The sequence below is a fragment of the Molothrus aeneus genome, chromosome 20, assembly GCF_037042795.1.
Source record: "Molothrus aeneus isolate 106 chromosome 20, BPBGC_Maene_1.0, whole genome shotgun sequence".
In the NCBI taxonomy this organism is placed as follows: Eukaryota; Metazoa; Chordata; class Aves; order Passeriformes; family Icteridae; genus Molothrus; species Molothrus aeneus.
Genome location: NC_089665.1, coordinates 7,247,830 through 7,262,355, shown reverse-complemented (window position 1 = coordinate 7,262,355; position 14,526 = coordinate 7,247,830). Strand labels below are relative to the sequence as shown.

Here is a 14,526-nt window from a genome sequence, read left to right as displayed (position 1 = left end):
CTAAGAAAATATATTAGAAGTCCTCAGGGCTGTTACCGATCTGTCATATTTTTTACCGAAGGCATGTAAAGATCTACATTTGACAACAACCATTTTAATCTCTGGTTCTCTCCCCCCCCCCCCCATTTCTTGTACCGCGCCCAACACAATGGTACAACTGCATCTCCCAGGTATCGCCTTGGTATTTATTTCTGCTTTCACAGTGACAAAGGTCAACTCTGATGCTCCAAAGATGCTTGCAGCAAAGCTGGGTGAGAGGTATTTCTAACGACATACCCATACGCTGGGTTACAGAAATCCAGCCTCCATGAGATGTTTTAATCTGACAAATTAAAATGGTTGGGAAACGCTATTTGGGTAACGGAATCGGCCGCCACATGCATTGCTGAGAGGGGAGCAATAAAAGGTCTTTAAAATAGGTCACTTTCAGCCAAATCCCACACCAGCACCGAACAAAATGGTATATACAGTGAAAACTCACCGCTTGGGGAGGAGCGAGGGGCATGGAGGAGAGGAAAAAAAAAAAAAAAAAAGGGTGAAAAAAATAAAAGGGCATAAATCCGCGCGGGTCTCCAAGGGATCCCAAAGCCCCTCTGGGGGTCGGGGCTCGGGCGGCGGAGCCCCCGGGGGAGCCGCAGACAAAAAGGGCCGCGGCGCTGGGCACGCCTGGCCGCGGGGCCGGCCCCGGCCCCAGCCCTGGGCCTCCGGCGGCCCCTGACAGCGGGGAACACCCCTCCGCCCGAGGCCGCCCCTCCGCGGGAAGCGCCATTTCACCGCCCGCTCCCCCGCCGGTGCTCGGCGGCGGCGGCCCCGACCCTGCGGCAGTGCCGCAGAGCGCGGCGGGGGAGGCGCCGGCCCCACCGGGCCGCCCCCCCCACCCACCGCCTCCCGCACCCTCCCGGGGCCGCCCCGGCCGAGCCCCCCGCCGCGCTGCCTGCCTTACCCTCCGCCGCAGCCGGGCTGGGAGCGCCGGTCGGCCCCCCGCGGAGGAGGAGGAGGAGGAGGAGGAGGAGGAGGAGAAGGAGAAGAAGGAGGAGGAGCGGGGCAAGGGGCGGCGGCCCCGCGGGGGGAGGCGCCCCCGGAGGGGCGTCGGGCCCGGCCCCCGCGGGTGCCCGGGCGCGGCGGGCACAAAGGCGGCGGGGCACGGCACCTAAGATGGCAGGGCGGGCGCGGCGGAGCGCTCAGCCACCGCCACCGCCGCCACTACCACCGCCGCCGCCGCTGCCTGGGCCCCGCTCGCCGAGCCGCGGCCAGGCCGCGCCGCGGAGGCGCGGCGTGCGGGAGGGCGGGCGGCGCCGGCCGTGCCGCCGCGGCGGAGCGGGTCCGTGTGCCGGGCCGCGATCGCTGCCGCCGCCCCGCCGCCACCTCCCCTCAGCGCCGCCCGGGCTCCGGCTGCGCCGCCGCCGCCGCCGCCGCTCCGCGCTGCCCGCAGCCAGCGGCCCCCGCCCGCCCCTCTCGCGAGACTTCGCCGCCCTCTCCCTCCCCCCCCCCACCACCGCGGCCGGCGGGAGGGGCTGGGGGCGGCGGGGGGAGCAGGGGCGGGGCCGCGAGGGGGCGGTGGAGGGGCAGTTGTGGCGCGGGGGCGGGTGGGGCTGCGTGAGGAGCGGGCGGCGGGCTTGGGGGTCCCCGGTGTGAGGGGCGAGTGGCTCTCGGTGTGAGGCTCTCTCCGAGGAGGGGGTGTCGGTGCGAGGGTCTCTGTGGGGACAGGGCGTTGGTCTGGTAGGCTCTTGTGAGGAGGGGGCAGCTGGCTGTGAGAGGCTGCGTGAGGAGGAACCGTTGGTGTGAGGGGCTCTTGGGGGAAGGGTCGTTGGTGTGAGGAGAGAGTAACCAGCTGTGAGGGGTTGTGTGAGGAGGCGTTTTGGCGTGAGGGGCGTTTTCAGGGGACAGGTGAGGGGCTGCTGAGGGATAGGTGAATAGGAGACAGCTGGCTGAGGGGAGTTTGGGACAGAGGGTTTGTAGAAGCCCTATGTGGTGACACTAAGGGGTGAGAGGGGCCTGAGGGACAATGTGGTGGGGGGCTGCTGCCGAGGCCATTTGAGCTCAGACAGCATTTTGAGGGGTAGCAGGCTTGAGGGAGAATGAGGAAAGGTCGGGAGGGGGGGCAGAGAGATGAGGGGCTCAGCAAAGGGGTACATGGGGCCTGGACATGGGTAGAAGAAGAGGTGTAGGGGAGAGGCCTGACACGGGTGTGAGCTTTTTGGGGGCAATGTGGCAGAGGACAGTGGGTTCGGGGCAGGCTGGCTATGGTGAGGCCATGGAGCCAAGTGGAGCTGCCTCTCTGGCCGGGAGCAGCTCATCTACAGGCGGTGACAATCCCAGGAGGTGGTAGGTGACTGCTCTAGTGCAGCTGCCCTCACCAAATGGGTGTATTTCAGCCTGCCCTTGGCCGAGCTGTATCTGGGTTGTGGCCAGAAGAGGGAAAAAAAAATCTCATGGGTTGAGCACATGGTCTCCTAAACTGTACTCTTGGCTCTCAGTGGTGGGTGTTGAACTTGGTAGGTTGTTGAGCCTTTGTGTGCTTTGGTATCTCCATCTATGAAGCAGAGATAACAGTTGGCTTCATGCAGGGATTAATTATCACGTCTTGTAGTCACATATTTGTTTATTTGTTTTTACTGTAGATTACAGCTGGAGGAATTCTAAACAGTCCACTTCTCCTTGTCATGGTGTTTGAGCGCATTGTGCTCCTGCCTGAACAGAGGAAATCACTGAGGTCAGTCTCCCCTGTGTTTATCGTTGCTTTCCCTTTCAGCAGTATGGAGACAAGGAATCATCAAAATAACAATTTGTACTGACATCCTGATAATAAATTAATAGAAACAGTTACATAAGACACAAAGTTTGTCAAAGGTGTGTTTGTAGGGATGGCTTCCGTTTTTGACTTCAGAATTACACTGCAGGCGCAGTGCGCTCTGTTATAAAGTACCCTGCAAATACTCAATTTTGAGATGTCCCCAGTATAAAATAATTTACTCTGTAAATCCAGTATTACTTCTACTGCTGAAATAAAATGGATGAAACAAACTTCCTTCCTATTTTCCACATAATCTAACAGAAATTTGTATCCAGCAGGTGTTGAGGTGATCCCGGATATGGCTTAGGTGAATTTTGCATTTGCCTTTAGATAGGCAGAGCTACTCAGGACTTTAATCTGGGATGGGGGGACACCTGAGGAATGTTATTGGCCCTAACCATTGTGGACCACATCTAGAGTTTTGTGAACTTGTCCCAAAGTGGTCTGGTACTTTGCCTTTTCAAATCCCTATAGGAAAAGTGAGACAAACGTGGATCACTTCAAACATATGTTGTTGTGGGTATTGGGAGAGGCAAACTAAAGGTTTATCTGATGATCTCAACCTTGAAGTTGGCAGCTTTGACAGGAAACTTGGTTTCATTCATCTGCCAAAGATATTTGTAGTGTATCATTTGACAAGTTAAAAGGCATTTTTGTAATGACACAAAAATAAAACCATCCGCTTTCTGAAACTACAGTTTCTGTCTTCTGAAATAATACGGGAGGCACGCTTCTGGGGAAATTAAGGGCATGTTTGAAAGGTAAACATTTGTGTTTTCAAATGTTGGAAGAATGGTGTTTAATGTGAATCTGCTCAGCGTGGCCTATTGATACTAATTTGGTTTTGTACTTGTTTTGTTGAATTAGTGGATATAATTTGCTTTTGGAGATGGGAGAACAAAATGGAGCAGTAAGAGAGAGTGATCCGCCCATGGGGTCAAAAGGTGGAATTAAGAATCAGGTTCTTCTGAATCTTGATCTTGTACTTCTTCCTGCAGACAAATTGCCTGTAAAGCTCATGAATTATGAGAGCTACTGAGGTCCATGGAGCTAACCCAGCAAATGCCAGCAGAGAGTCTGGGCCACAGCTCTTAATGTTACACACATGAAAGATAATGAGAGGTCTAGGTAAAAATCCTCAGAGTCTCTTAACATTGGAGGCAGAAATATGTGACTAATGCTTTGCCCTTAACTATCAAGTATTTTACTTGAAATGCTAGATCTGCATTTGATATGTATTCAGTGACTGCTTCAAAAATATCCAGTATAGTCTGTGAACAGACTGGAAAAAGTTCACTGAAATTCTGAAGGAACAGCCAGTGTGAAAATTATGTTTATTGTTGCCAGCTGAACTAAACAGCACATTTAGCTTTCCTAGTCCATTGCATTAGGCATGTTCTTGCTGCCTTCTCAAAAGACCATAGTAAGCATCTAGAAAGTTAGTTCAGCTTCATTTGCTAATTTCCTGATGCAAATTTAGTCCACTTAAGAACTAAACAGGTTTATGTATATCTGCATCTGGGATTTGCACCAGTCTATCTGTCAGATAGCTATACCCAAAGTTAATTCTGTCTGAAGGAGGTGCCAGAACATCAATAAATAAATATTACAAATTGCCTAGCGGTTCAGCTGACAGGCAGAACTGGTTTCAACACATTGCTCCCAATGTGCTCTGCAGAGCTGGCCCTGGACTAGACCCACATGACATTCCAACATGGACAGAACCTTTAGGAGCATGCACCAGCTCTCCATGATATTGTAGGAGAGGAAGCAGAGAACAATACTAAGTCCAATGGAAACTGTGGCAAGAATTAATTCAAGGCACATTTTAATTACTCGAGCAGGGAGTTTGGCCAGGACATTGGGGTTAACACCCCTGCTTCTGTAGAGGTGTCTCATAGTTTATTTTTTTTTAATGACTTGAAGTGATGAGAAGCTTGGCTTTCTGTCTCAGCAGAATGACACCAGTTCAAGCAGTGTAAACTTCTTACAGCAATATGAAGGCGCTGGTTCAGAACTAACTCAGAGCAGTGATGGGGCCTAGTACAGTAATCATTGCTTTATAAATACTTGCAGTAGATAAGAAAGATAAGAGTGTGATTAGGGCACAGTTTCAGGTGCTGTAATTACAGCCATGCCTTCCTCAGCCTTTAGTCCAAATGCTGCTTGAATCTGGCCATTTTTAAGCAAACAATTGTAAATTTTAGAAGAAATCATAGCACTTGAAGCAGAGAAATTTGGTTATTAATTATATAGCAGCTGTGGACAGCAGTTATCAATGCTTTTTCTTAGAAACTTGTTATCATACAAGCAGAATGTAATTTTAGCCAATTCAATTCTTTCATGCCATTGGGATTTTTAGAATGTGTTCTTTGTATGTATGATGTACTAATTTAGAAACTAACTTTCAGCTTGTTTTCTGCTTGCAGAGAAGATAAGCACTTGTGTGTTCTAGTGGGTGACTAGTTGTGCAATGCACAAGTGAGGAATTGTTTTGTTTTACTAGCACATGAAACCTGCCATCATTCCTATAGTGCACTTTGGGCCATTATTATGGGTTATGAGGTTATACAGGAAAAACATGTTCTAGAGAAAGGCTGGTCAAAATAAACGAGGTAGAGTCTTCCAGATTACAACAATCTGGCTTTGTATCAATGATGTAAATGCTTGGGTACATCCACAGGGATGAAGATACCATGTCAGGCAGTGTGCCTCTGACAGTTCCTGTTGTAAGGACAAAAATGAAGCAATACTGACATTATTATGTAACTGCTTTTGTATTCTATGACAACAATTATAAAACTTCACTCTTCTCTTACCTTTTATTAGATGCTCCTTGCTGTGCACTTACGATTGTTCCATGAGTTGAGCGGTTTTAGCTATTAGGAAATGGGGAAATGGTGGCACAAGAAGAAGTACTTGCCAAGGTCATATGGGAAATGAGTGTCAGAGACATAAACAGAATCTCAGCCTTCTGACTCTGCCCTCTGGGAAACCAGACAAAAGTGGAAAAGTGGCTTGCAGTCTGACTCAACGGCTTTTCCTTCCCCAACCACTGCCATGCTGGGCAATTACAAATAAATGCCAGTAGGTCATTTCCACCTGAGTCAAACAGGTTTCCAAGGGACTCTAGGTAGCATGTCTTCTGCTAGTGAGAGCTCTTCCATGGGTCTTTGCAATAAATTTTCTTTGAAATCTTTTCAAAATTTTGGAACTAACTGTTTTTTAGGCCACGACAGCTGACTACAAGGAGAGTCTGTTTAGGTATCTCAGATTTTTCCCCAGCAGCAGGGCTGAAGGGGGTTTCACTCTGGCGTTGGTTCAGAATACCTGCAATGGGTACAAGGACCCATTATGGAGTCCTGGATATTGAAGAGTGACTGATGGAAAGCAGCAGCACAGGAAAGGCCTTGGCTCTGGTCCTTGGATGGATGGGTAAGAAGAGGCCTTTGGCAGAGAAGGGAGAAAGGTGACTAATAATGTGAAACTGGGAGGAAACTCATTGCAGTTATGCAATCTGCTGGCTTGCTTTCTCTGAGGGAAGACACCTTTTGTTAGTTGTTCCACTGGCACTTGCTGCTCATGCTGTCTTCTGAATAGAAATCTAAACCAATTATTTCTCTGCTTGACTTAGGAAGCTTAATTTAGCTTCGCAGCAATGAAAATACAACAGCATTTAATTTCTTTGTTCTCCATCTGCGGGATTTCTTTTAGATTTATTTTGTCTCTTCCCTTCATTATTGGTTCTTTTTCCTGGCTGTCCAGTAGTTTAGCCAAGATGAAGAAACTTTTTTATCTCATTTGTTCCATGGTTTTCTGTGTTCTTTTTGCCACATTTCCAAAGCTTCCATGGGGAATTTTGCCGTGGTGGTTCAAGAAGTTGCTGTTGTCTGGTCTAATCCTTCTCCACAGGTTTTCCCTCATAGCTGAGTCAGCAGAAGAGAGTGTTCTGTGCCTGACCCTGCTGGCTTAGTGCTGGCTATCTCAGCTCAGACCCCAGCTTGACAGTGCTGTGACTCCCCTGGCCTTTGTCCCAGACTGGCTGGTGTAGGGATGTGTATTTACCTCAGCTGACCATGGTACAGGGAGGTAGCCTCTGGAAGAGAGTTTGCTGGAGAGGATGACTGAACTGCTGGACAAGAGTTGGTGGAACTCTCTGAGAACTCCTAGATTTCATATTAGCATGGTGGCTTTTCCAGTGATCTGCAATGAACAGCTCTGCTGTTGACCCTATCTAGATCTTGATCTCTTGTTTTACAGATTTTATAGGTAAAACAACATTTTACATTGTTATAAACTTGCTTCCAGGCACGGATTCTTATAATCCATAAAACAGTTGTGAAACTGTGGCCTTGCTCTTCAGCAATTCTGCAGGCACCTATCTCTGAGACATTGTATTTCACCCTTGAATAAGATTCTAGACCAAAAAAAGAGTTAGACTGCATACAGATTAACAAATGTGTTGCTAGTATCTCTGGCTACTGCAGCATGACTCACCCATCAGTGCTTGTCAGAGTCTGGCGTGACCTCATTGAAAGCTTCAACATCTCTTATGTGAAGGCAGGTTGTAATCCAGTGTGGGAATCCTAAATAGGTGGGGAATGAAGTTCTGAGATTGTGATAATGCATACATCATAAACATCTCCCTGGAAATCAATTATGCCCTCACCAGGAATATTCTTACAGATTTCTGAGGATCTCTTGGTGCTAAGCCTGCCTCTCCCTGCTTTCATTTAAAAAACCACCTGTATTATTCAAGACAGCAACAGAAATCAATGCTGGTAGGAAAATTTAAGAGTGAATGGGACATGTCAGGGAGGGGATGCTCTGTTATTTGCAAGGTCAAGAAAGAGCTGATGGTTCCTTTTTACCTGTTTATTTATCACAGCGTCTACAGACTTCTTTTTTTTTCCTTATGTCAGTAATGGGGCTTGTGGTATGCAGACATCTGCTGCTACTCAAACTGAAAGTGAAATCCCTGACTGTTGGTCTGGTTGCTGTCCTAAGAACACGTGAATGTCTGCTCCTGTTTTGCTGTAGGTAATTTCTGTATGTGGCAAATTTGTCTGTGCCAGCCTGGAAGCTTTGTCCGTAAGCAGCAACAGTTCCTGTCTCTTGGTTTCTCAAAGCTGCAGCTCCTCACTGGTTCCACAGAGCTGCTTTGTCACAGAGTGTCAGTACATTTGTAGAAGTCACTGCATCCTCTGCTGTGCTTGGGATCAACTCTGGCATCTGTCTGAATGTATGTACATCCCTCCTGCACAGACTCTTACCTGGTGAGTTTGTTCTCTTACCCCTTGCCTTAGGTAGATGGTAGTATGACTTCTATATTTCTTAATAGTTTTTTATCTTGAGTCTGGGAACATGGATTGTTATTATTTTGGGATAGAGGACAAAAATCCTGAGTAGATATATTTTACATTCTGGTCCTTCTTTAAGGAAGGTGTAGCAGGTCACAGAATTAATGCATGCATATCATTTGTAAGGGAAAAATAGGTGACCTTAGGCCTTTTTATCCATGATTCTTTACCACAGAGATCAGACAGGTGCTATGTCTCCTTAGCTGTTTTGTGAATCCATGGGGAAATAAGTTGATGGGTCTGCATAGTTTCTAGTACTGAGCACTGTGCATGTGCACACAAAAATACATCTAGTTCTAAAAAATGTCCCTGATGTTCTTTGTGTAGAGACCAAGGCCTGGATGATGTTTGCAGACTAGGCATACCTGTGCTGGATGATCTGATGGATTCACATTGTGATGTACCAGGCCATAAGAGATGGAAGCCCCACAAGTGTTGTCCATGCTGCATTCAGCTGTGGGGATGTTGGCTTAAATGATTGATCTAGTATTTGAAGTCCTATTGCTTAATTTATATCTTGATTTTTAGTACCTTGGCAGACCTTTCTCTCACAGTAAAGCATAGGTGGGGTTCTAGTAGAATTCTGCTCTTAGGTCAAGCTCAAACCTCATTGCTCCTCCCTGCCTTCAGCTGGAAATGGACAGACACCATTTGTGACTGAATATCCTGAGTCACCGATTCCCAGCTGGCATGTGCACTGCAGTTCCGTCTCTTCCTTTCCGACTGCACTCCCTAGAGGAGATTGGGAACAACTGCAGTCGTCAGCTCCAGCGTGGTGTGTGCTCTTGCCGGGATCCACTCAATTGGTGGACAACCCCTGTCTACGTCTATGGGGTGAGCTGCATGTGATTTATTACTGTATGCCTGGTGTTTCCACACCGGAAAATAGAACAGGTGTAGAAGTGTAGGATTATTTAAAAAAAAATATCATTTTTTTTATATTTACTAGAAAAATATTTACATTGTGGAAATGGTGATAGGATATGTCCATTAAATAATCAGTTGAGACAAGTGATGATGCCACTAATGCTCTCACAATAAGATTGTGTGATAATGGATGAAAACTATGAATCTAGAAAGATGATGATGAAGGGTGAAGTAGTTACTGCCTACACTAGCAAAATTCTGCTACTAGAAGCATGGGTCCACCATTCAGGAGCTGATAGATTATCTGTTGTGTCAGACACTCTTTGCTGTGTTTATTATCCTGCTTGTGCAGTGTCCCAAAGAAAGGCTGCTTAAGCTCAACAGGGGAATTATGCAACATGTTGCTGTGTTATTTCATCTGACCAAAACATTTTCACTGTGTAACGCTTGCTGCTAGTCTTGTGCATAGCTCTGGGGGAAGCTGAAACACAAAACACTTCATTGAGCTTTTTGATCCAACAGGTCTTGACATATTGCTGCTGGACACATCTCTGTGTCTGATGTGAACTGTGACTGTTCCATTCTGTCCTGCTAAAATAACAGCATATTAAACAATACTATTCTGTCCATGTCATTTCCACCTATTGACTAAAAAGTTAAATTCTTATTAAGCTAGTTTTAATTTACATGTCATAAGATATTAGTTAACGGTCAGCTGATTTTCCTGGCATGAAGACTGCAAAGTGTGTAACACAAATTAGTGCTTGTGTGGGACCAAATGAGTTAAACCAGCTCCTTCTGCTGAGACACCCAGTGAAATACAGTGATGGTCTGCATATCAAATCTGTTTGCAACAGGTCACCAGTGTTTGCCTGGGACAGTTCATCCTGTTAGCAGGCACTGATCCGGCTGCAGAGGAGATATGTGGCTTGTGCTGACTCAGGAAACCAGGTGCAAGTTGCATCAGTGAAGTAAGGAGTGGCTCACCTTAGAAGCAGGATGTAGGTTTGAGTGTAAGAACTGTTAACAAATCACCTTTAGAAGAAAGTTGGGGGGAAAAAATACAGGAGAGACACTTTGAAATCTGACTTGATAAATTCTGATTCTTCTTGCTGCATCAGGGGCTTGTTCCAAATGGGGAAGGTGTGGAATTGTTAACACCACTGAGGTGTCTTGGAAAAATGTGCACTGTAGCTGCAGACAGCAGTTTCTGGCACATTTTCTGGGAGGGTTGGATGACAGCTGTTCATAAACTGTCATATAGTTACTCTCTTGTTCCTTCTTTATAGATCTGACTCATCTCTCCCTGTCCTAAACACACCAGTTTGTTTGGGTTTTTTTTTCTCTCCTCTCATTTACCTTATATCTCATATCCTTCAAGATTCCTTTTGTATCTCTGGACTTAATTCTATTAAACCCAGTTTGCTTGACTTTTTCTTTGCCTGTGCTTTGCACTTGCTACAGAGCCCCAGCAAACTTGGCAGCCAACCCTTGGGCACTCCAGAGAAAACAACTGTCTAGACCAGGCACCTTCTGCCCCATGCCCTGGACGTACCCCCAGAGCTCCCAGGAATTACTCTGTATTCAGAACAACATGTTGCTATGCAAATGATTCCTTTCTGTTATTCCTCTTACCTACACAGAGTTACGTGCCCCTGACTTCTCAGCAGGCACTAGTCTAATGTTTATTAATCTTTTACAGAGGTCTGATTCAAAGGAAGATTGATAAAATCTTGTCCAGTGTTTTTGTGAACTCATAATTGCACCTGCCTCCTCCTAGGGAATGAAGCAAATGGGACTGAGGGAGCCCACAGAATAAATAGTGAATAAATAGTACCTTCTGCAGAGCTGGAGATAGTGCAAGCTGGAGGCCACCACTGCAAAGGCCCTGCAGAGCCTCTGGTATCCAGCAGAATTCAGGAAGGTATGTTACCCTTTTCTAAAAGAAAGGGAAATCAAATCTTGGTCTAAAGACTCCTATGGCATGGGAAGGGCACAGAAGCTTTAATGCAAAGTTGCAAGCTGTGCCTGTTCCCAGTTAAAGCCCCTGTTGCCCTAGGCAATCATTGAGCCTGTCAGTGTCCTGCAGCTTTCATACAGAGATGTGACCAAAATAGCTCCACAACTTTACAATGTGGCTAAAAATAGCTTGCAGGTCAGCTTTTTTCTCAAAGGTGGTGGTGACATCGGGGGAGAGCACTCTTGCTCCTGTTCAGTGCAGGTAGAACTGGATAAACAAAGCAGGGACAGCAGCAGTTTAGCTGAAAAGCTTTGAGGAAAGAGAGGTGATAAGGGATGGGAAGGGACTTAGGGAGAGATGGGCTAAAGTGTCAAAGGCATGGGCGGACCCACTGCTGCTGGCCAAGTTAGTGTGCTCATACCCAGACAACTTCTCCCTGGGGTTTTGTTTCCATGAAGTTTGAGAGTTATCGGTCTGTTCCTGTCTCCTTGTGGCCCATGTCAGGATGTGTCACTGGGTGGGCTGGCCAGCCAATGCAGCGTTTCTTGCTCCTCATTTCCAGACAGTGAACACAGCCCATGACATCACCTCTGGCCAGCGGCAGATCAGAGGCTAGGCCATGGCAATGTCAAGTGTGTTTTGCTGTGGCCATTCAACCAGAGAGCTGATCTTTTACAGTGCAATTTGCATGTGGAGAAATCTGGATGTCCCTTAGTTCTAGGGGGATTTCAGTATTTGTTCTTGGGCCAAAAATAGGCTGTTTTTATGGGGTCGAACTGTCTGTTTTTGTAGAGCATTACATTTTACCAAAGGAGCAAAGCTGCACACCATGATCCTCAGAGTTTTAGTCTCTGTTGTGTATACTAAGTCTGGCCATGGAGATGAGTCTCAGCCAAGTCTGGAAGTTAAGTGCCTGATTTGGAACGTTATGGGAATCTAATGTAGGTTATGTGAGGTTTGCCATGCCTGCAGCTCCTGTGCTGCTGAGGTAAGTGTACTGCAGCAGGCTGTGCTAGTGAGAATTTCCTTTGTGCTGCAGGTTTCATGCCTGGTGCTTTCATAGTGCTGAAAGAGGGGAAGGAGACAACAAAAATGTGAAAAATCGAGGCCAGGTCATTACTGTCAGATGAGGACAGTCCTGTAGCCAGTCAGATGTGACAGAATGCACTTGCTGATGCTGCTACCAGGAAGCTTGAGAGAAATGTGACTGACTGAGAGCAGTGCGCATGTGCCTTTGGAGGAAGGAGGCTATGTGTGTGCTCTTGCAATGCTTTTCTCTGCCCAGCAACATCATTGCTTCTTTTCCTGGTGTTCTGCTTAAGCAGCTGTTCTGCATTTATGATCCAATCTATTCTTCGTGCAGGGCCATCTTCACATTGAGCCACCTTCACTGTCACTATCAGAAGGACTGATAAGACCTCAGGTTTGCTTTGAGTAAGCACTATAAATAGGGCAAAAGCACTATAGTTACTGTTCTCTTAAACTAGTGTGTCTTGTAGGACCAGCCTCTGTCCCCACCTATTTAAAATGGCTCCTGTTGCCTCACAAGGGGGAGACTTCAGCCAAATGCATCTCCATATTGACAAGTATAGAGAGAATTGTGCGCATGATCAGCTTGCTGAGAATTTCATTTGATGTGCAGCTGGAAGTCAGCTGCCAATAGAAAAGGGAGCTCTGCATCCCTACTTGTGTGCTCCCAGTGCATTTAGATGCCACAGGCCACATTAATTGCAGACTGCAGTTAGAACAGGTTATAGGTGAAATCAACTCAATACCATCATCATGACCAGTTAGTACAGTCATTTCTGAGCACTGCAATTTCTCACCACAGCCTGCTCCTTCCCTTCAGTGAGAGCTGTTTCTTGGTCTGCCCTGCCCAGCTTGTAAATGTGGCTCATCAGTCTCTGCTTCTTTGCAAATGAGCTGTGTAGGTAATGGGAGGAGGAGAAGGGAGCAGCACTGCAACCTGCCCATCCCCAGCTGGTCATAAAGGCTCCGTGCTCCTTAAGCTTTCTGAAGTTATTTGCCCCATGAATTGTGTGGGTATAAAACTTTGTTGTTTCCTTAAATGCTCTGCCTTTTACAACAGGTCACTTCCCAGTGGGGAAAACAGGCTGTTGGTGTGGTAGGCACTCAGCTTGGCGTTTGGATAAGATCCAGAGGCGATTAGTTTGGGCGCAGCAGTGTGCTAACACAGGCAGAATGCACCCAGACTGGCTTCTGTCGAGATAGCCCCACTCTCCTCGCTCTCCCCACCTCTGTCCACAGCCCCTGGCTCACTGTGAGCACCAGTTCCTGTCCCTCTCCCTGCCTGCACTGGCACACCCACAGGGAAACAGAATTTGCACCCCATGCTGCTTGCCCGTGTCCTGATCGGTACCAACCCTCCCAAAGCAAACAGTGATTTGCCTGTCTGCTCTGACTCAGCTGTGCTGAAGGCAGGAATCAGTAATAAATCCTGTTCAGTAAAGTCCATAGGTAAGGAACAGCCTTCTGTAGCAGATACTGAGGCATTTTAAAGGAACTTGACTCTGTCCCAGGAAGTGCACTGAAGTGAGCAATGCTGCATTGGGCAAGAAAACCTACCCAGGAGCCATTAATCTCTCAACATCTGTAGCCCTGTGGTTGTAAGCACTGGGGGTTGTCTTCCCCTGCCTGCAATTACTAGCTAGCAACTGGGAATTCAAAGGAATCTGGGCTATCTTTAGGAAGCAAGTACCTACTCTTTGCCTCCTCTCAGGAAGCAAGGTCCTTCATTACAGCCTGTCATGGCAAGGGCCTTGCAGATAAGGAGGAAGGGCAGGAAACCTGCTGGGCTTTGCTTCTTTAGCAGCTCTAAATATTTTCCATAGTCTTAGCACTGTGAGTCAGCATTTCTAGAGCCTTGACGTGTTTACAGCAGCAATCAGTGAGATGGTATAAGGTAGGTGGAATATGGAGGTATGTTTGTGTCTAAAATGAGAAACCCTTTGCCCAGGCACAAGTGGAGAAGTTACCAACTGTATTTTCCATTTGTGACTAACAGGAAGCAAAGGATTGGATACCCTAAACAGCAACTGCAGTGGAGCCATTTCCAGGGTAAAGAGTTTCCTAGTGTGAGTAAGGGAATTGAACTTCAAAAAGCTGTAAACCTCGTGTTTCATAGTTCACTTGATATAGCTATATCTACATATTAAAAAAAAAAAAGACTGCAAATACTTAGGATTATCAGTATAGTGGGATAAAGGTAACACTTCCCATCTCAAGTGGTATGGATTCATTTTGCATTGGCCTGGCCAGACAGGCTGTGGGGCAGAAAGACCCCCAAAAGTGTACAGGCAATAAATCAATCACTGAAGTTTTCATTCAGAGCCCATACCTACACTGGAACAAGGAACATCAGCCATGGGATATCTTCTGTCACCACATGCAAGCTTTTTCCCTATGCCTGACTGGTCAGCCTGGCTGGATCTCATGGTAAAGGGAGGTGACATCAAAACCAAGATATTTTAGATCTGCAACCTCAGTTCTGCAAAGGTGTTTATTTTGAAAATTCTAGTTTCCAT

General features: G+C 47.0%; 1 protein-coding gene and 1 long non-coding RNA gene across 3 annotated transcripts in view; one reads left to right on the top strand and one right to left on the bottom strand.

The window, feature by feature from the left end:
• The window catches only part of TAOK1 (TAO kinase 1), a 59,567-nt gene extending 58,500 nt beyond the window's left edge, over positions 1-1,067 (bottom strand). The window contains exon 1 of the mRNA XM_066563539.1: positions 944-1,067. The gene's annotated coding sequence lies outside the window, so the exon portion shown is untranslated. The remainder of the gene's footprint in view (positions 1-943) is intronic.
• Positions 1,068-2,175: 1,108 nt separating this feature from the next.
• Positions 2,176-10,457, top strand: LOC136565224 (uncharacterized). 2 transcript variants are annotated; one of them, XR_010784823.1, is made up of 4 exons: positions 2,176-2,713; positions 7,835-8,070; positions 8,785-8,988; positions 9,879-10,457. It is a non-coding gene; the product is annotated as an uncharacterized lncRNA (long non-coding RNA). The 2 variants fall into 2 exon arrangements; XR_010784824.1 differs by lacking the exon at positions 9,879-10,457 and adding an exon at positions 9,544-9,661.
• The last annotated feature ends 4,069 nt before the right edge of the window (positions 10,458-14,526 follow it).